The sequence below is a fragment of the Paramisgurnus dabryanus genome, chromosome 9 (genome assembly GCF_030506205.2).
Source record: "Paramisgurnus dabryanus chromosome 9, PD_genome_1.1, whole genome shotgun sequence".
Lineage (NCBI taxonomy): Eukaryota > Metazoa > Chordata > Actinopteri > Cypriniformes > Cobitidae > Paramisgurnus > Paramisgurnus dabryanus.
Genome location: NC_133345.1, coordinates 5,876,997 through 5,891,996, shown reverse-complemented (window position 1 = coordinate 5,891,996; position 15,000 = coordinate 5,876,997). Strand labels below are relative to the sequence as shown.

General features: G+C 47.0%; 22 non-coding genes and 14 pseudogenes across 22 annotated transcripts; all 36 read left to right on the top strand.

The window, feature by feature from the left end:
* LOC135725683 (5S ribosomal RNA) overlaps positions 1-46 on the top strand; it is a 119-nt pseudogene extending 73 nt beyond the window's left edge.
* Positions 47-172: 126 nt separating this feature from the next.
* LOC135723596 (5S ribosomal RNA) lies at positions 173-291 on the top strand. Its single transcript, XR_010523293.1, has one exon. It is a non-coding gene; the product is annotated as a 5S ribosomal RNA (ribosomal RNA).
* A 120-nt stretch (positions 292-411) lies between these two features.
* Positions 412-530, top strand: LOC135725682 (5S ribosomal RNA; annotated as a pseudogene).
* A 125-nt stretch (positions 531-655) lies between these two features.
* On the top strand, positions 656-774 carry LOC135722193 (5S ribosomal RNA). The gene has a single exon (XR_010521936.1). It is a non-coding gene; the product is annotated as a 5S ribosomal RNA (ribosomal RNA).
* Positions 775-900: 126 nt separating this feature from the next.
* Positions 901-1,019, top strand: LOC135724724 (5S ribosomal RNA). Its single transcript, XR_010524385.1, has one exon. It is a non-coding gene; the product is annotated as a 5S ribosomal RNA (ribosomal RNA).
* Positions 1,020-1,139: 120 nt separating this feature from the next.
* LOC135726237 (5S ribosomal RNA) lies at positions 1,140-1,258 on the top strand (annotated as a pseudogene).
* Positions 1,259-1,383: 125 nt separating this feature from the next.
* On the top strand, positions 1,384-1,502 carry LOC135722192 (5S ribosomal RNA). Its single transcript, XR_010521935.1, has one exon. It is a non-coding gene; the product is annotated as a 5S ribosomal RNA (ribosomal RNA).
* A 125-nt stretch (positions 1,503-1,627) lies between these two features.
* LOC135725326 (5S ribosomal RNA) lies at positions 1,628-1,746 on the top strand (annotated as a pseudogene).
* Positions 1,747-1,872: 126 nt separating this feature from the next.
* Positions 1,873-1,991, top strand: LOC135726241 (5S ribosomal RNA; annotated as a pseudogene).
* Positions 1,992-2,116: 125 nt separating this feature from the next.
* LOC135723476 (5S ribosomal RNA) lies at positions 2,117-2,235 on the top strand. Its single transcript, XR_010523180.1, has one exon. It is a non-coding gene; the product is annotated as a 5S ribosomal RNA (ribosomal RNA).
* Positions 2,236-2,361: 126 nt separating this feature from the next.
* Positions 2,362-2,480, top strand: LOC135722191 (5S ribosomal RNA). Its single transcript, XR_010521934.1, has one exon. It is a non-coding gene; the product is annotated as a 5S ribosomal RNA (ribosomal RNA).
* A 125-nt stretch (positions 2,481-2,605) lies between these two features.
* LOC135764124 (5S ribosomal RNA) lies at positions 2,606-2,724 on the top strand. The gene has a single exon (XR_010539683.1). It is a non-coding gene; the product is annotated as a 5S ribosomal RNA (ribosomal RNA).
* A 125-nt stretch (positions 2,725-2,849) lies between these two features.
* Positions 2,850-2,968, top strand: LOC135763470 (5S ribosomal RNA). Its single transcript, XR_012337472.1, has one exon. It is a non-coding gene; the product is annotated as a 5S ribosomal RNA (ribosomal RNA).
* A 125-nt stretch (positions 2,969-3,093) lies between these two features.
* LOC135763028 (5S ribosomal RNA) lies at positions 3,094-3,212 on the top strand. The gene has a single exon (XR_012337471.1). It is a non-coding gene; the product is annotated as a 5S ribosomal RNA (ribosomal RNA).
* A 126-nt stretch (positions 3,213-3,338) lies between these two features.
* Positions 3,339-3,457, top strand: LOC135764123 (5S ribosomal RNA). The gene has a single exon (XR_010539682.2). It is a non-coding gene; the product is annotated as a 5S ribosomal RNA (ribosomal RNA).
* Positions 3,458-3,583: 126 nt separating this feature from the next.
* LOC135763261 (5S ribosomal RNA) lies at positions 3,584-3,702 on the top strand. The gene has a single exon (XR_010539521.2). It is a non-coding gene; the product is annotated as a 5S ribosomal RNA (ribosomal RNA).
* A 120-nt stretch (positions 3,703-3,822) lies between these two features.
* On the top strand, positions 3,823-3,941 carry LOC135761974 (5S ribosomal RNA; annotated as a pseudogene).
* A 125-nt stretch (positions 3,942-4,066) lies between these two features.
* On the top strand, positions 4,067-4,185 carry LOC135763473 (5S ribosomal RNA). Its single transcript, XR_012337470.1, has one exon. It is a non-coding gene; the product is annotated as a 5S ribosomal RNA (ribosomal RNA).
* A 125-nt stretch (positions 4,186-4,310) lies between these two features.
* Positions 4,311-4,429, top strand: LOC135764122 (5S ribosomal RNA; annotated as a pseudogene).
* A 120-nt stretch (positions 4,430-4,549) lies between these two features.
* Positions 4,550-4,668, top strand: LOC135762658 (5S ribosomal RNA; annotated as a pseudogene).
* A 125-nt stretch (positions 4,669-4,793) lies between these two features.
* LOC135763610 (5S ribosomal RNA) lies at positions 4,794-4,912 on the top strand. Its single transcript, XR_012337469.1, has one exon. It is a non-coding gene; the product is annotated as a 5S ribosomal RNA (ribosomal RNA).
* Positions 4,913-5,037: 125 nt separating this feature from the next.
* On the top strand, positions 5,038-5,156 carry LOC135764121 (5S ribosomal RNA). The gene has a single exon (XR_010539680.2). It is a non-coding gene; the product is annotated as a 5S ribosomal RNA (ribosomal RNA).
* A 126-nt stretch (positions 5,157-5,282) lies between these two features.
* Positions 5,283-5,401, top strand: LOC135763027 (5S ribosomal RNA). Its single transcript, XR_012337562.1, has one exon. It is a non-coding gene; the product is annotated as a 5S ribosomal RNA (ribosomal RNA).
* Positions 5,402-5,521: 120 nt separating this feature from the next.
* LOC135762271 (5S ribosomal RNA) lies at positions 5,522-5,640 on the top strand (annotated as a pseudogene).
* A 125-nt stretch (positions 5,641-5,765) lies between these two features.
* On the top strand, positions 5,766-5,884 carry LOC135761904 (5S ribosomal RNA). The gene has a single exon (XR_010538480.2). It is a non-coding gene; the product is annotated as a 5S ribosomal RNA (ribosomal RNA).
* Positions 5,885-6,010: 126 nt separating this feature from the next.
* LOC135762657 (5S ribosomal RNA) lies at positions 6,011-6,129 on the top strand. Its single transcript, XR_010539204.1, has one exon. It is a non-coding gene; the product is annotated as a 5S ribosomal RNA (ribosomal RNA).
* Positions 6,130-6,249: 120 nt separating this feature from the next.
* LOC135763204 (5S ribosomal RNA) lies at positions 6,250-6,368 on the top strand (annotated as a pseudogene).
* A 125-nt stretch (positions 6,369-6,493) lies between these two features.
* Positions 6,494-6,612, top strand: LOC135764120 (5S ribosomal RNA). The gene has a single exon (XR_010539679.1). It is a non-coding gene; the product is annotated as a 5S ribosomal RNA (ribosomal RNA).
* Positions 6,613-6,737: 125 nt separating this feature from the next.
* Positions 6,738-6,856, top strand: LOC135764119 (5S ribosomal RNA; annotated as a pseudogene).
* Positions 6,857-6,978: 122 nt separating this feature from the next.
* On the top strand, positions 6,979-7,097 carry LOC135763627 (5S ribosomal RNA; annotated as a pseudogene).
* A 125-nt stretch (positions 7,098-7,222) lies between these two features.
* On the top strand, positions 7,223-7,341 carry LOC135763462 (5S ribosomal RNA). Its single transcript, XR_012337553.1, has one exon. It is a non-coding gene; the product is annotated as a 5S ribosomal RNA (ribosomal RNA).
* A 126-nt stretch (positions 7,342-7,467) lies between these two features.
* On the top strand, positions 7,468-7,586 carry LOC135764117 (5S ribosomal RNA). Its single transcript, XR_010539676.2, has one exon. It is a non-coding gene; the product is annotated as a 5S ribosomal RNA (ribosomal RNA).
* Positions 7,587-7,706: 120 nt separating this feature from the next.
* LOC135763411 (5S ribosomal RNA) lies at positions 7,707-7,825 on the top strand (annotated as a pseudogene).
* A 125-nt stretch (positions 7,826-7,950) lies between these two features.
* Positions 7,951-8,069, top strand: LOC135763468 (5S ribosomal RNA). The gene has a single exon (XR_012337602.1). It is a non-coding gene; the product is annotated as a 5S ribosomal RNA (ribosomal RNA).
* A 121-nt stretch (positions 8,070-8,190) lies between these two features.
* Positions 8,191-8,309, top strand: LOC135763325 (5S ribosomal RNA; annotated as a pseudogene).
* Positions 8,310-8,430: 121 nt separating this feature from the next.
* On the top strand, positions 8,431-8,549 carry LOC135764116 (5S ribosomal RNA). The gene has a single exon (XR_010539675.1). It is a non-coding gene; the product is annotated as a 5S ribosomal RNA (ribosomal RNA).
* The last annotated feature ends 6,451 nt before the right edge of the window (positions 8,550-15,000 follow it).

The window sequence follows — 15,000 nt, the reverse complement described above, 5'->3', positions numbered from 1 at the left end:
AGTACTTGGATGGGAGACCGCCTGGGAATACCAGGTGCTGTAAGCATTTAATTAATTAATTATTTTTTTTATGTCATTTTTTCCCATGAATGCGTCCTTTCTGTAACTATTTACCGATGTCATTGCGTTGCCACATTAGCATTGAAGTGTCTCTCGAATCGAGTCAGCACTCTTTTACGGCCACACCACCCTGAGCACGCCCGCTCTCGTCTGATCTCGGAAGCCAAGCAGGGTCGGGCCTGGTTAGTACTTGGATGGGAGACCGCCTGGGAATACCTGGTGCTGTAAGAATTAAATTAATTAATTATTTATGTCATTTTTCCCATGAATGCGTCCTTTCTGTAAGCGTTCTCCCATGGCATGGCGTTGCCACATTAGTTTTGAAGTGTCTCTCGAATCAAGTCAGCAATCGCTTACGGCCACGCCACCCTGAGCACGCCCGCTCTCGTCTGATCTCGTAAGCCAAGCAGGGTCGGGCCTGGTTAGTACTTGGATGGGAGACCGCCTGGGAATACCAGGTGCTGTAAGCATTTAATTAATTAATTATTTTTTTATGTCATTATTTCCCATGAATGCGATCTTTCTGTAAGCGTTCACTGATGTCATGGCGTTGCCACATAAGTCTTGAAGTGTCTATCGAAGCGAGTCAGCACTCGCTTACGGCCACACCACCCTGAGCACGCCCGCTCTCGTCTGATCTCGGAAGCCAAGCAGGGTCGGGCCTGGTTAGTACTTGGATGGGAGACCGCCTGGGAATACCAGGTGCTGTAAGCATTTAATTAATTAATTATTTTTTTTATGTCATTTTTTCCCATGAATGCGTCCTTTCTGTAACCATTTACCGATGTCATTGCGTTGCCACATTAGCCTTGAAGTGTCTCTCGAATCGAGTCAGCACTCGTTTACGGCCACACCACCCTGAGCACGCCCGCTCTCGTCTGATCTCGGAAGCCAAGCAGGGTCGGGCCTGGTTAGTACTTGGATGGGAGACCGCCTGGGAATACCTGGTGCTGTAAGAATTTAATTAATTAATTTTTTATGTCATTTTTCCCATGAATGCGTCCTTTCTGTAAGCGTTCTCCCATGGCATGCCGTTGCCACATTAGTTTTGAAGTGTCTCTCGAATCAAGTCCGCACTCGCTTACGGCCACACCACCCTGAGCACGCCGGCTCTCGTCTGATCTCGGAAGCCAAGCAGGGTCGGGCCTGGTTAGTACTTGGATGGGAGATTGCCTGGGAATACCAGGTGCTGTAAGCATTTAATTAATTAAATATTTATTTATGTCATTTTTTCCCATGAATGCGTTCTTTCTGTAAGCGTTCACTGATGTCATGGCGTTGCCACATAAGTCTTGAAGTGTCTGTCGATTCGAGTCGGCACTCGCTTACGGCCACACCACCCTGAGCACGCCCGCTCTCGTCTGATCTCGGAAGCCAAGCAGGGTCGGGCCTGGTTAGTACTTGGATGGGAGACCGCCTGGGAATACCAGGTGCTGTAAGCATTTAATTAATTAATTATTTTTTTATGTCATTTTTTCCCATGAATGCGATCTTTCTGTAAGCGTTCACTGATGTCATGGCGTTGCCACATAAGTCTTGAAGTGTCTATCGAAGCGAGTCAGCACTCGCTTACGGCCACACCACCCTGAGCACGCCCGCTCTCGTCTGATCTCGGAAGCCAAGCAGGGTCGGGCCTGGTTAGTACTTGGATGGGAGATTGCCTGGGAATACCAGGTGCTGTAAGCATTTAATTAATTAATTATTTTTTTTATGTCATTTTTTCCCATGAATGCGTCCTTTCTGTAACCATTTACCGATGTCATTGCGTTGCCACATTAGCCTTGAAGTGTCTCTCGAATCGATTCAGCACTCGTTTACGGCCACGCCACCCTGAGCACGCCCGCTCTCGTCTGATCTCGTAAGCCAAGCAGGGTCGGGCCTGTTTAGTACTTGGATGGGAGACCGCCTGGGAATACCAGGTGCTGTAAGCATTTAATTAATTAATTATTTTTTTATGTCATTTTTTCCCATGAATGCGTCCTTTCTGTAACCATTTACCGATGTCATTGCGTTGCCACATTAGCCTTGAAGTGTCTCTCGAATCGAGTCAGCACTCGTTTACGGCCACACCACCCTGAGCACGCCCGCTCTCGTCTGATCTCGGAAGCCAAGCAGGGTCGGGCCTGGTTAGTACTTGGATGGGAGACCGCCTGGGAATACCAGGTGCTGTAAGCATTTAATTAATTAATTATTTTTTTTATGTCATTTTCTCCCATGAATGCGTCCTTTCTGTAACCATTTACCGATGTCATTGCGTTGCCACATTAGCCTTGAAGTGTCTCTCGAATCGAGTCAGCACTCGCTTACGGCCACACCACCCTGAGCACGCCCGCTCTCGTCTGATCTCGGAAGCCAAGCAGGGTCGGGCCTGGTTAGTACTTGGATGGGAGACCGCCTGGGAATACCAGGTGCTGTAAGCATTTAATTAATTAATTATTTTTTTATGTCATTTTTTCCCATGAATGCGATCTTTCTGTAAGCGTTCACTGATGTCATGGCGTTGCCACATAAGTCTTGAAGTGTCTATCGAAGCGAGTCAGCACTCGCTTACGGCCACACCACCCTGAGCACGCCCGCTCTCGTCTGATCTCGGAAGCCAAGCAGGGTCGGGCCTGGTTAGTACTTGGATGGGAGACCGCCTGGGAATACCAGGTGCTGTAAGCATTTAATTAATTAATTATTTTTTTATGTCATTTTTTCCCATGAATGCGTTCTTTCTGTAAGCGTTCACTGATGTCATGGCGTTGCCACATAAGTCTTGAAGTGTCTGTCGATTCGAGTCGGCACTCGCTTACGGCCACACCACCCTGAGCACGCCCGCTCTCGTCTGATCTCGGAAGCCAAGCAGGGTCGGGCCTGGTTAGTACTTGGATGGGAGACCGCCTGGGAATACCAGGTGCTGTAAGCATTTAATTAATTAATTATTTTTTTATGTCATTTTTTCCCATGAATGCGATCTTTCTGTAAGCGTTCACTGATGTCATGGCGTTGCCACATAAGTCTTGAAGTGTCTATCGAAGCGAGTCAGCACTCGCTTACGGCCACACCACCCTGAGCACGCCCGCTCTCGTCTGATCTCGGAAGCCAAGCAGGGTCGGGCCTGGTTAGTACTTGGATGGGAGACCGCCTGGGAATACCAGGTGCTGTAAGCATTTAATTAATTAATTATTTTTTTTATGTCATTTTTTCCCATGAATGGGTCCTTTCTGTAACCATTTACCGATGTCATTGCGTTGCCACATTAGCCTTGAAGTGTCTCTCGAATCGAGTCAGCACTCGTTTACGGCCACACCACCCTGAGCACGCCCGCTCTCGTCTGATCTCGGAAGCCAAGCAGGGTCGGGCCTGGTTAGTACTTGGATGGGAGACCGCCTGGGAATACCAGGTGCTGTAAGCATTTAATTAATTAATTATTTTTTTTATGTCATTTTTTCCCATGAATGCGTCCTTTCTGTAACCATTTACCGATGTCATTGCGTTGCCACATTAGCCTTGAAGTGTCTCTCGAATCGAGTCAGCACTCGTTTACGGCCACACCACCCTGAGCACGCCCGCTCTCGTCTGATCTCGGAAGCCAAGCAGGGTCGGGCCTGGTTAGTACTTGGATGGGAGACCGCCTGGGAATACCTGGTGCTGTAAGAATTAAATTAATTAATTATTTATGTCATTTTTCCCATGAATGCGTCCTTTCTGTAAGCGTTCTCCCATGGCATGGCGTTGCCACATTAGTTTTGAAGTGTCTCTCGAATCAAGTCAGCACTCGCTTACGGCCACGCCACCCTGAGCACGCCCGCTCTCGTCTGATCTCGTAAGCCAAGCAGGGTCGGGCCTGGTTAGTACTTGGATGGGAGACCGCCTGGGAATACCAGGTGCTGTAAGCATTTAATTAATTAATTATTTTTTTATGTCATTTTTTCCCATGAATGCGATCTTTCTGTAAGCGTTCACTGATGTCATGGCGTTGCCACATAAGTCTTGAAGTGTCTATCGAAGCGAGTCAGCACTCGCTTACGGCCACACCACCCTGAGCACGCCCGCTCTCGTCTGATCTCGGAAGCCAAGCAGGGTCGGGCCTGGTTAGTACTTGGATGGGAGACCGCCTGGGAATACCAGGTGCTGTAAGCATTTAATTAATTAATTATTTTTTTATGTCATTTTTTCCCATGAATGCGTCCTTTCTGTAACCATTTACCGATGTCATTGCGTTGCCACATTAGCCTTGAAGTGTCTCTCGAATCGAGTCAGCACTCGTTTACGGCCACACCACCCTGAGCACGCCCGCTCTCGTCTAATCTCGGAAGCCAAGCAGGGTCGGGCCTGGTTAGTACTTGGATGGGAGACCGCCTGGGAATACCTGGTGCTGTAAGAATTTAATTAATTAATTTTTTATGTCATTTTTCCCATGAATGCGTCCTTTCTGTAAGCGTTCTCCCATGGCATGCCGTTGCCACATTAGTTTTGAAGTGTCTCTCGAATCAAGTCCGCACTCGCTTACGGCCACACCACCCTGAGCACGCCCGCTCTCGTCTGATCTCGGAAGCCAAGCAGGGTCGGGCCTGGTTAGTACTTGGATGGGAGATTGCCTGGGAATACCAGGTGCTGTAAGCATTTAATTAATTAAATATTTATTTATGTCATTTTTTCCCATGAATGCGTTCTTTCTGTAAGCGTTCACTGATGTCATGGCGTTGCCACATAAGTCTTGAAGTGTCTGTCGATTCGAGTCGGCACTCGCTTACGGCCACACCACCCTGAGCACGCCCGCTCTCGTCTGATCTCGGAAGCCAAGCAGGGTCGGGCCTGGTTAGTACTTGGATGGGAGACCGCCTGGGAATACCAGGTGCTGTAAGCATTTAATTAATTAAATATTTATTTATGTCATATTTTCCCATGAATGCGTCCTTTCTGTAAGCGTTCTCCCATGGCATGGCGTTGCCACATTAGTTTTGAAGTGTCTCTCGAATCGAGTCTGCACTCGCTTACGGCCACACCTCCCTGAGCACGCCCGCTCTCGTCTGATCTCGGAAGCCAAGCAGGGTTGGGCCTGGTTAGTACTTGGATGGGAGACCGCCTGGGAATACCAGGTGCTGTAAGCATTTAATTAATTAATTATTTTTTTTATGTCATTTTTTCCCATGAATGCGTCCTTTCTGTAACTATTTACCGATGTCATTGCGTTGCCACATTAGCATTGAAGTGTCTCTCGAATCGAGTCAGCACTCTTTTACGGCCACACCACCCTGAGCACGCCCGCTCTCGTCTGATCTCGGAAGCCAAGCAGGGTCGGGCCTGGTTAGTACTTGGATGGGAGACCGCCTGGGAATACCTGGTGCTGTAAGAATTAAATTAATTAATTATTTATGTCATTTTTCCCATGAATGCGTCCTTTCTGTAAGCGTTCTCCCATGGCATGGCGTTGCCACATTAGTTTTGAAGTGTCTCTCGAATCAAGTCAGCAATCGCTTACGGCCACGCCACCCTGAGCACGCCCGCTCTCGTCTGATCTCGTAAGCCAAGCAGGGTCGGGCCTGGTTAGTACTTGGATGGGAGACCGCCTGGGAATACCAGGTGCTGTAAGCATTTAATTAATTAATTATTTTTTTATGTCATTATTTCCCATGAATGCGATCTTTCTGTAAGCGTTCACTGATGTCATGGCGTTGCCACATAAGTCTTGAAGTGTCTATCGAAGCGAGTCAGCACTCGCTTACGGCCACACCACCCTGAGCACGCCCGCTCTCGTCTGATCTCGGAAGCCAAGCAGGGTCGGGCCTGGTTAGTACTTGGATGGGAGACCGCCTGGGAATACCAGGTGCTGTAAGCATTTAATTAATTAATTATTTTTTTTATGTCATTTTTTCCCATGAATGCGTCCTTTCTGTAACCATTTACCGATGTCATTGCGTTGCCACATTAGCCTTGAAGTGTCTCTCGAATCGAGTCAGCACTCGTTTACGGCCACACCACCCTGAGCACGCCCGCTCTCGTCTGATCTCGGAAGCCAAGCAGGGTCGGGCCTGGTTAGTACTTGGATGGGAGACCGCCTGGGAATACCTGGTGCTGTAAGAATTTAATTAATTAATTTTTTATGTCATTTTTCCCATGAATGCGTCCTTTCTGTAAGCGTTCTCCCATGGCATGCCGTTGCCACATTAGTTTTGAAGTGTCTCTCGAATCAAGTCCGCACTCGCTTACGGCCACACCACCCTGAGCACGCCGGCTCTCGTCTGATCTCGGAAGCCAAGCAGGGTCGGGCCTGGTTAGTACTTGGATGGGAGATTGCCTGGGAATACCAGGTGCTGTAAGCATTTAATTAATTAAATATTTATTTATGTCATTTTTTCCCATGAATGCGTTCTTTCTGTAAGCGTTCACTGATGTCATGGCGTTGCCACATAAGTCTTGAAGTGTCTGTCGATTCGAGTCGGCACTCGCTTACGGCCACACCACCCTGAGCACGCCCGCTCTCGTCTGATCTCGGAAGCCAAGCAGGGTCGGGCCTGGTTAGTACTTGGATGGGAGACCGCCTGGGAATACCAGGTGCTGTAAGCATTTAATTAATTAATTATTTTTTTATGTCATTTTTTCCCATGAATGCGATCTTTCTGTAAGCGTTCACTGATGTCATGGCGTTGCCACATAAGTCTTGAAGTGTCTATCGAAGCGAGTCAGCACTCGCTTACGGCCACACCACCCTGAGCACGCCCGCTCTCGTCTGATCTCGGAAGCCAAGCAGGGTCGGGCCTGGTTAGTACTTGGATGGGAGATTGCCTGGGAATACCAGGTGCTGTAAGCAATTAATTAATTATTTTTTTTATGTCATTTTTTCCCATGAATGCGTCCTTTCTGTAACCATTTACCGATGTCATTGCGTTGCCACATTAGCCTTGAAGTGTCTCTCGAATCGAGTCAGCACTCGTTTACGGCCACGCCACCCTGAGCACGCCCGCTCTCGTCTGATCTCGTAAGCCAAGCAGGGTCGGGCCTGTTTAGTACTTGGATGGGAGACCGCCTGGGAATACCAGGTGCTGTAAGCATTTAATTAATTAATTATTTTTTTATGTCATTTTTTCCCATGAATGCGTCCTTTCTGTAACCATTTACCGATGTCATTGCGTTGCCACATTAGCCTTGAAGTGTCTCTCGAATCGAGTCAGCACTCGTTTACGGCCACACCACCCTGAGCACGCCCGCTCTCGTCTGATCTCGGAAGCCAAGCAGGGTCGGGCCTGGTTAGTACTTGGATGGGAGACCGCCTGGGAATACCAGGTGCTGTAAGCATTTAATTAATTAATTATTTTTTTTATGTCATTTTCTCCCATGAATGCGTCCTTTCTGTAACCATTTACCGATGTCATTGCGTTGCCACATTAGCCTTGAAGTGTCTCTCGAATCGAGTCAGCACTCGTTTACGGCCACACCACCCTGAGCACGCCCGCTCTCGTCTGATCTCGGAAGCCAAGCAGGGTCGGGCCTGGTTAGTACTTGGATGGGAGACCGCCTGGGAATACCTGGTGCTGTAAGAATTAAATTAATTAATTATTTATGTCATTTTTCCCATGAATGCGTCCTTTCTGTAAGCGTTCTCCCATGGCATGGCGTTGCCACATTAGTTTTGAAGTTTCTCTCGAATCAAGTCAGCACTCGCTTACGGCCACGCCACCCTGAGCACGCCCGCTCTCGTCTGATCTCGTAAGCCAAGCAGGGTCGGGCCTGGTTAGTACTTGGATGGGAGACCGCCTGGGAATACCAGGTGCTGTAAGCATTTAATTAATTAATTATTTTTTTATGTCATTTTTTCCCATGAATGCGATCTTTCTGTAAGCGTTCACTGATGTCATGGCGTTGCCACATAAGTCTTGAAGTGTCTATCGAAGCGAGTCAGCACTTGCTTACGGCCACACCACCCTGAGCACGCCCGCTCTCGTCTGATCTCGGAAGCCAAGCAGGGTCGGGCCTGGTTAGTACTTGGATGGGAGACCGCCTGGGAATACCAGGTTCTGTAAGCATTTAATTAATTAATTATTTATGTCATTTTTTCCCATGAATGCGTCCTTTCTGTAACCATTTACCGATGTCATTGCGTTGCCACATTAGCCTTGAAGTGTCTCTCGAATCGAGTCAGCACTCGTTTACGGCCACACCACCCTGAGCACGCCCGCTCTCTTCTGATCTCGTAAGCCAAGCAGGGTCGGGCCTGGTTAGTACTTGGATGGGAGACCGCCTGGGAATACCAGGTTCTGTAAGCATTTAATTAATTAATTATTTATGTCATTTTTTCCCATGAATGCGATCTTTCTGTAAGCGTACACTGATGTCATGGTGTTGCCACATAAGTCTTGAAGTGTCTATCGAAGCGAGTCAGCACTCGCTTACGGCCACACCACCCTGAGCACGCCCGCTCTCGTCTGATCTCGGAAGCCAAGCAGGGTCGGGCCTGGTTAGTACTTGGATGGGAGACCGCCTGGGAATACCAGGTGCTGTAAGCATTTAATTAATTAATTATTTTTTTATGTCATTTTTTCCCATGAATGCATCCTTTCTGTAACCATTTTGTAAAAAAGGACACCCCTCAAAGTGGACTCTTCCAAACTCCCCTGCCTCTATTCGCGAGTTTGACTGATCCAAAGTTGCGGTGAAGTTATGCAAAACAGTTATCAGCGAGTGAGGCTGCAAAGATGCGCTGTAGATAGTTAATTACAGTTAATTTAGTTAGGAATATCATGATTAACGGACTTTGTGGATTGTGTGTGCGTGCATCTGATTGTAAGTAGGATATTTTCTGCATATTAGTGATTAATATATGGTTAAGAGATAAATAAGAGTGCTATCGCGGCATTACGTGCGAATGCATAATAATAATCCGGTTTGCTTATTACTGTATAATGTCACTTAAATATCTTGTTTTAATGATATATAATCATACAGTGTTGTTTACCAAGAAAGTAATTAAGGCTGCTCTTATGTTATATCGTTATATATGATACCATTACAATGTGTCTTGGAAAATGCCCGGGCTTGTCAGTCTGCGCTGTTGACGTGCAATATATCGCGGGCAGTACTAAAATAGCCAGTGAATAATGTTGTATTCATGTACCTTAGTTTATATTTGTTTCTTTTATGTGACATTTAATATGCTTCTTATAAGATTTAAGTACTGTTTATAGATCTGTGAATGTATACTTATGCTTATTTATATTTGTATCTTGTTTATGTTTACATAACCACACATACATGCCATTAAGAATAAATAATCAATAAGTACAGACTGGTGTGAGACCTAATGTTCTAACCGGACATCCTGCAGCTGTTCAATAAATCCGAATCAGAAAAGAAATAGTGAATAGCAATTTTACATGGTCCTTCGAGCCGGATGAGTGATCTGCTGCAGTTATGTCTCACCCAGAAAGAGAACCCCCTGCTGTGCGACCAAGGAGACAAGTGAATCTCCCACATTACCTTGCAGACTACGCAATCAGCGTACCTAAGCCTCATCGACAGCAGCCGCATTCACCTAGCTGCCATGATGTACAAGATGATTACCCACCAAGTACTATGGATCATTCCAGATCCACTTCACCACTCAGCCAAGCATCAGAGTGCTCAGAATGGATATTAAAGGACCAGTGGGACAGTACATCTGAAAGACTGAGAGAGGAGAATGCTGCATTAAAACGACAAGTGCAACAGATACCAGAGATTACAGCCATGTTAGAGGAGATGAAGCGAGAGAATGCAACCTTGCAACGACAAGCTAGCCAGCTCCCTGAAATCTTTTCAGCAGTCCAAGAGATGCGTCAACAGAATGTTGCACTCTTTCAAGAGATTCAAAGCCTGAAATCTGAGCGGAGAACCCCTCCTGAATCAGTCATTTCACCTCAGCCATTTCCAAGCTCTCACATTCTAGCAGCGCACATTCAGACACCAGAGTTAAACCATCCTATACCAGCCCCACGCTCAAGAATGCCTTCTGCTGCTGCTAAAAGACAGCTATGCCCAACTGGACCAGATGAAAGCTCAGAGCTGACTGCACATCTGAAAAATATGAATATTTCCTCCTCGTCACATGAGAGACATCCCTTTACAGCACAGTATAGCGACTCACCACAGTTCAGGTATCAAGACTCTCTTCCATATTCCCTGCCACCTCGGCTGTCTGAGTTTATGGTCCCATCACAGGATCAGAGGAAATCAGATCACACCAAACACAGTTCAGAGCATCCTTTACCCTCATCTACCCCTGAGAAAACCTACAGAGGTCCAACCCCTACCATACCCTTTCTGATGTCGCCTGACCCTAGGGAGTTCTCCAGGCTGAGAATTGCGTTAGATAACATCCTACCTGATGATGCCACAGAACACTTTAAGTTTCAAATCCTGACAGACCATCTGAAACTGGAGGAGGCTCTTCTAGTGGCAGACTCGTACAGCAATTCGAAGTTTCCTTTCACAAATACTATGAGAGCTCTGAACAAAATGTATGGTCAACCTCACCAATTAGCACTGCAACGAATCGCTGAGCTTATGGATGGACCTAACATACGGAGTGGAGATGTCGGAAGCTTCAGAATGTTTGGGCTGCAGGTGCGTTCGCTTGTCAGCATGGTGCAGCAGCTGGGCCACAAAGGTAGAATAGAGCTGGAATGTGGATCACATGTGTCTCGTCTACTAAGTAAACTGCCTCATGACCTCAGATCTAGTTTTAAGCGGTACATCCATCCTCTCCAAGTTGCTATTCCCACACTGCTTGACTTTGCTGATTGGCTGGAATATGAGCTTCAAGTACAGGAAGACAGTAGCCAATATACTTGTCATTCAAAGCAGGATTCTTCGGAGTTCATCAGAGAGGTGAAAAGAGAGCCTAAGCAGCATCGTAGACCAACTACTATTCTCCTTGGGACTGAAAAGCCATCGTCCACGTTTACGTCCTCTGCTACGTCTAAACCAGCTTCAGTCAGCACAGAGAAGGTGAAAGCTTTTTGTCCATACTGTGACAACAACAAGCATTATTTGAATAGCTGTGATAATTTCAAGCTTCTCAACAAAGACATGAAGATTGACTGGATAAAGACAAAGAACCGATGCTGGCGTTGTGGTCGTGGACATCAAGCAGCTAACTGCACTTTGAAGACCTTTTGCTCAACATGTAACAGGAAGCACCTGTTAGTTCTGCATGATGTAAATGAGCAAGTCAAGCCACCTCAGCAGAGTACAGTTAATTCTAGTGCAGTTTTGTATGTTGACCGCCTCACATCCAGCAGTAAAGTGCTGCTCAAAGTGATCAAGGTTCTGATCAGGAATGGTAACAGAACAATAGAGGCTTATGCAGTGTTGGACGATGGGTCAGAGCGGACCATCATTCTACATGATGCAGTGGAGCAGTTGGGACTTGTAGGAGAGCCCGAAGACCTTGTGCTTCGCACAGTGAGACAGGATACTCAGGTCATTCATGGGGCGGCAGTGACCTTTACTGTGTCCCCAACTGTTAACCCCAATAAAGCCTACAAGATCCGTAACGCCTTTACAGCCAAAGTACTTGGCCTGGCAGAACATACTCACCCAGTCAGCGTCCTGCAAAGGAAGTTCAAGCATCTTGCTGAGTTACCACTAGAACAGCTGGATAAGGTACATCCTGTGCTTCTCATCGGCTCTGATTGCCCCCACCTTATTACACCTATACAACCAGTGAAACTGGGGCCTCCTGGTGGACCGGCAGCAGTGAGAACTTGTCTGGGATGGACCCTGCAGGGGCCAACGCAAGAGTTAAGCAGTCATATTTCCCCTGAACAATGCTTCTTTACCTCATTGAGACCCATCAATGACCTTTATGCAAATGTGAAACGATTGTGGCAAATGGATGTTCTACCCTACCAAAGTGAAAAGGTGATCACCAGATCACGCCAAGACAAAGAGTCCATTCAGCTTCTTCAAGAAAACACTGTGAGGGTGAATATTGATGGTGTTCAGCGATATGCTACTCCTCTGCTCCGTGTCAAGAATATGCCTAACCTCTATGCACATAAGGAAGCCGTCTTGCCACACCTGAGGGGAACTGAGAAACGGCTAGAAAGGGACCCTAATCTGGCTACAGCATACCAAGAGGAGTTGAACAAGCTAGAGAAAGCTGGGTATGTCGTCAAACTAAGTGAGGAGCAGGTGGACGGAACAAAAGAAGCTTGGTACATCCCGCACCACATAGTGCAGCATAATGGGAAGTACAGGGTAGTCTTTAACTGTTCATTTTCCTACCAGGGGCACAATCTGAACGAGCTCTTATTACCTGGTCCAACCCTGGGTCCGTCACTTCTGGCAGTCCTTCTGCGTTTCCGGGAACACTCTGTGGCCATCAGTAGTGACATCCGTGGCATGTTCCATCAGGTACGCCTTTTGCCAAAGGATAAACCACTGCTGAGATATATCTGGAGAGATATGCAAAAAGAAAAAAAACCTGATGTCTATGAATGGCAAGTCCTGCCTTTCGGGACTACCTGCAGTCCGTGCTGTGCCTCGTTTGCTTTACAAAAGCATGTTATTGACCATAGCCAACCTGGAGAGGACACACGGATCTCAGTGGAGAAGTCATTTTACGTTGACAATTGTCTTCAGAGCTTTGCTTCCCCTGAGACGGCCAGGAATCTAATCGACAAACTCTGCAGTCTCCTGACATCTGGTGGCTTTGAGCTACGACAGTGGGCTAGCAATGACCCTTCAGTTATCAGCCATCTGCCAGCCGATATTCAGTCTCAGAACAGCATCCTCTGGATCAGTGAAGGTCATCAAGATGCACAGGAATCAACTCTCGGCCTTCATTGGACCTGCCATTCAGACACCCTCTCCTATAAACAACGCAAACCTGACCGTCAAGTGCCCACAATGCGCACCATTTACCAGATTCTTGCTCGGCAATATGACCCCCTTGGCTACCTTATACCATTTACCACTCGAGCTAAGGTGATAGTACAAAGGTTATGGGACAAGAGGAGAGATTGGGATGATCCACGACTGCCAGAGGACTTGCTAAATTCTTGGAACCATTGGGAGAGTGAATTGGAAGACCTACAGGACATCAAGTTGCCCCGCTGCTATTGCAGTAAGGAACTAGACTGCCCCACTAATATGAGACAACTTCACATTTTTTGTGATGCCTCAGAGAAAGCCTATGGCTCTGTGGCTTACTTAAGAACAGAGAACCCTCAAGGTAAAGTAGAGGTGGCCTTTGTAACAGCCAGGTCTCGCGTTGCCCCCAAGAAACAACAGAGCATTCCTCGTCTTGAACTGTGTGCAGCACTCACTGGAGCCCAGCTCGCTAAAGTCCTGAAAACAGAGCTTACGTTACCACTTCATAGCATTACTTTGTGGTCTGACTCCACTACAGTGCTGACCTGGCTTTTATCAGATTCTTGCCGCTTTAAGGTTTTTGTGGGGACCAGAGTGGCAGAGATTCAGGAGTTGACTGAGTCTGATACCTGGCATTACATTCAGTCGAGTGACAATCCAGCAGATGCCATTACAAGAGGAAAGTCTCTCTCTGATCTCATCAAAGATAGCAGATGGAATCAAGGCCCAGCATTCCTCAGACAGACATCAGCCAGCTGGCCAGAGATGCCACCATTAGCCCACATAACGCAAGATAGTGAGCTGAAAAAGCTAACCTTCTGTGGACTTGTAACTTCTGCTCTGTCACTACCAGATCCACATACATTTGGCACCTTATCAGACTACCTAAAAGCACTCATAGAATCCTCGAACAATGGCTCTCCCACAATTGCTACTGAGGAAGATTATAAAAAGGCTGAGCTCACAGCCCTCCGTCAGATCCAGGAAGAATCATTCCCAGATGAGGTGTTGCACTTAACATCTGCTAAACCACTGCCAAGCAGTAGTCGACTGCTGTGTCTAGCCCCAGAACTGGATAACAGCACCAATCTCATTCGTGTTGGTGGTCGTCTCAGACAGATCAGTCCATTAGCAGAGGATAACATCCACCCATTGTCATTGATCCACATCACCCACTTACCAAGCTGATTATCAAAGACTATGATGATCTTCTGCATCACCCTGGACCAGAGAGAGTTTTTGCAGAACTCAGGAGGAAATACTGGGTAATAAGAGGACGAGCAGCAATCAGACAACATCAACGCCAATGCACTGAATGCCAGAAATGGCGAGCTAAACCGCATCCCCCCAGAATGGCAGACCTTCCACCAGCCAGGTTAAGAATCCACCAGCCAGTTTTCTATTCTACGGGGATAGATTGCTTTGGTCCTTATCTCATAAAGATAGGACGCAGAAATGAAAAACGTTGGGGGATCATTTTCAAATGTATGACCACCCGCGCAGTTCATATTGATCTCCTCACCAGTATAGACAGTGATTCATTCCTTATGGCCCTTCGTCGCTTCATTGCTCGGCGAGGCAAACCCTTCGAAATCCTTTCAGATCAAGGAACAAATTTCAAGGGTGGGGAAAGGGAACTCAGGGAAACCTTTGCAGCTCTTCAACCTGAGCTCCAGGTTCAACTTGCAAGCCAACAGATTAAGTTCACATTCAATCCACCCCACGCACCACATTTCGGTGGATGCTGGGAACGGGAAATTCGATCTCTGAAAACAGCCCTGCAAGTAACCCTCGGAGCACAGACAGTCACTGAAGAAGTGTTGCGGACTGTTCTCATTGAAATAGAGGGTATACTCAATGCCAAACCTATTGGGTACACATCTTCAGACATCGCAGACCCAGATCCAGTTACACCAAATATCTTGTTGATGGGGAGGCGAGATGCCTCACTTCCACAAGTGATATACCAGGATACCAAACTCTTGAGCAAACGGAGGTGGAGGCATAGTCAGCTGCTAGCTGATCACTTTTGGATGCAATTCATTCGTAACTACCTACCTAGCCTACAAACCAGACAGAAATGGATGTCAGAGAAGGACAATC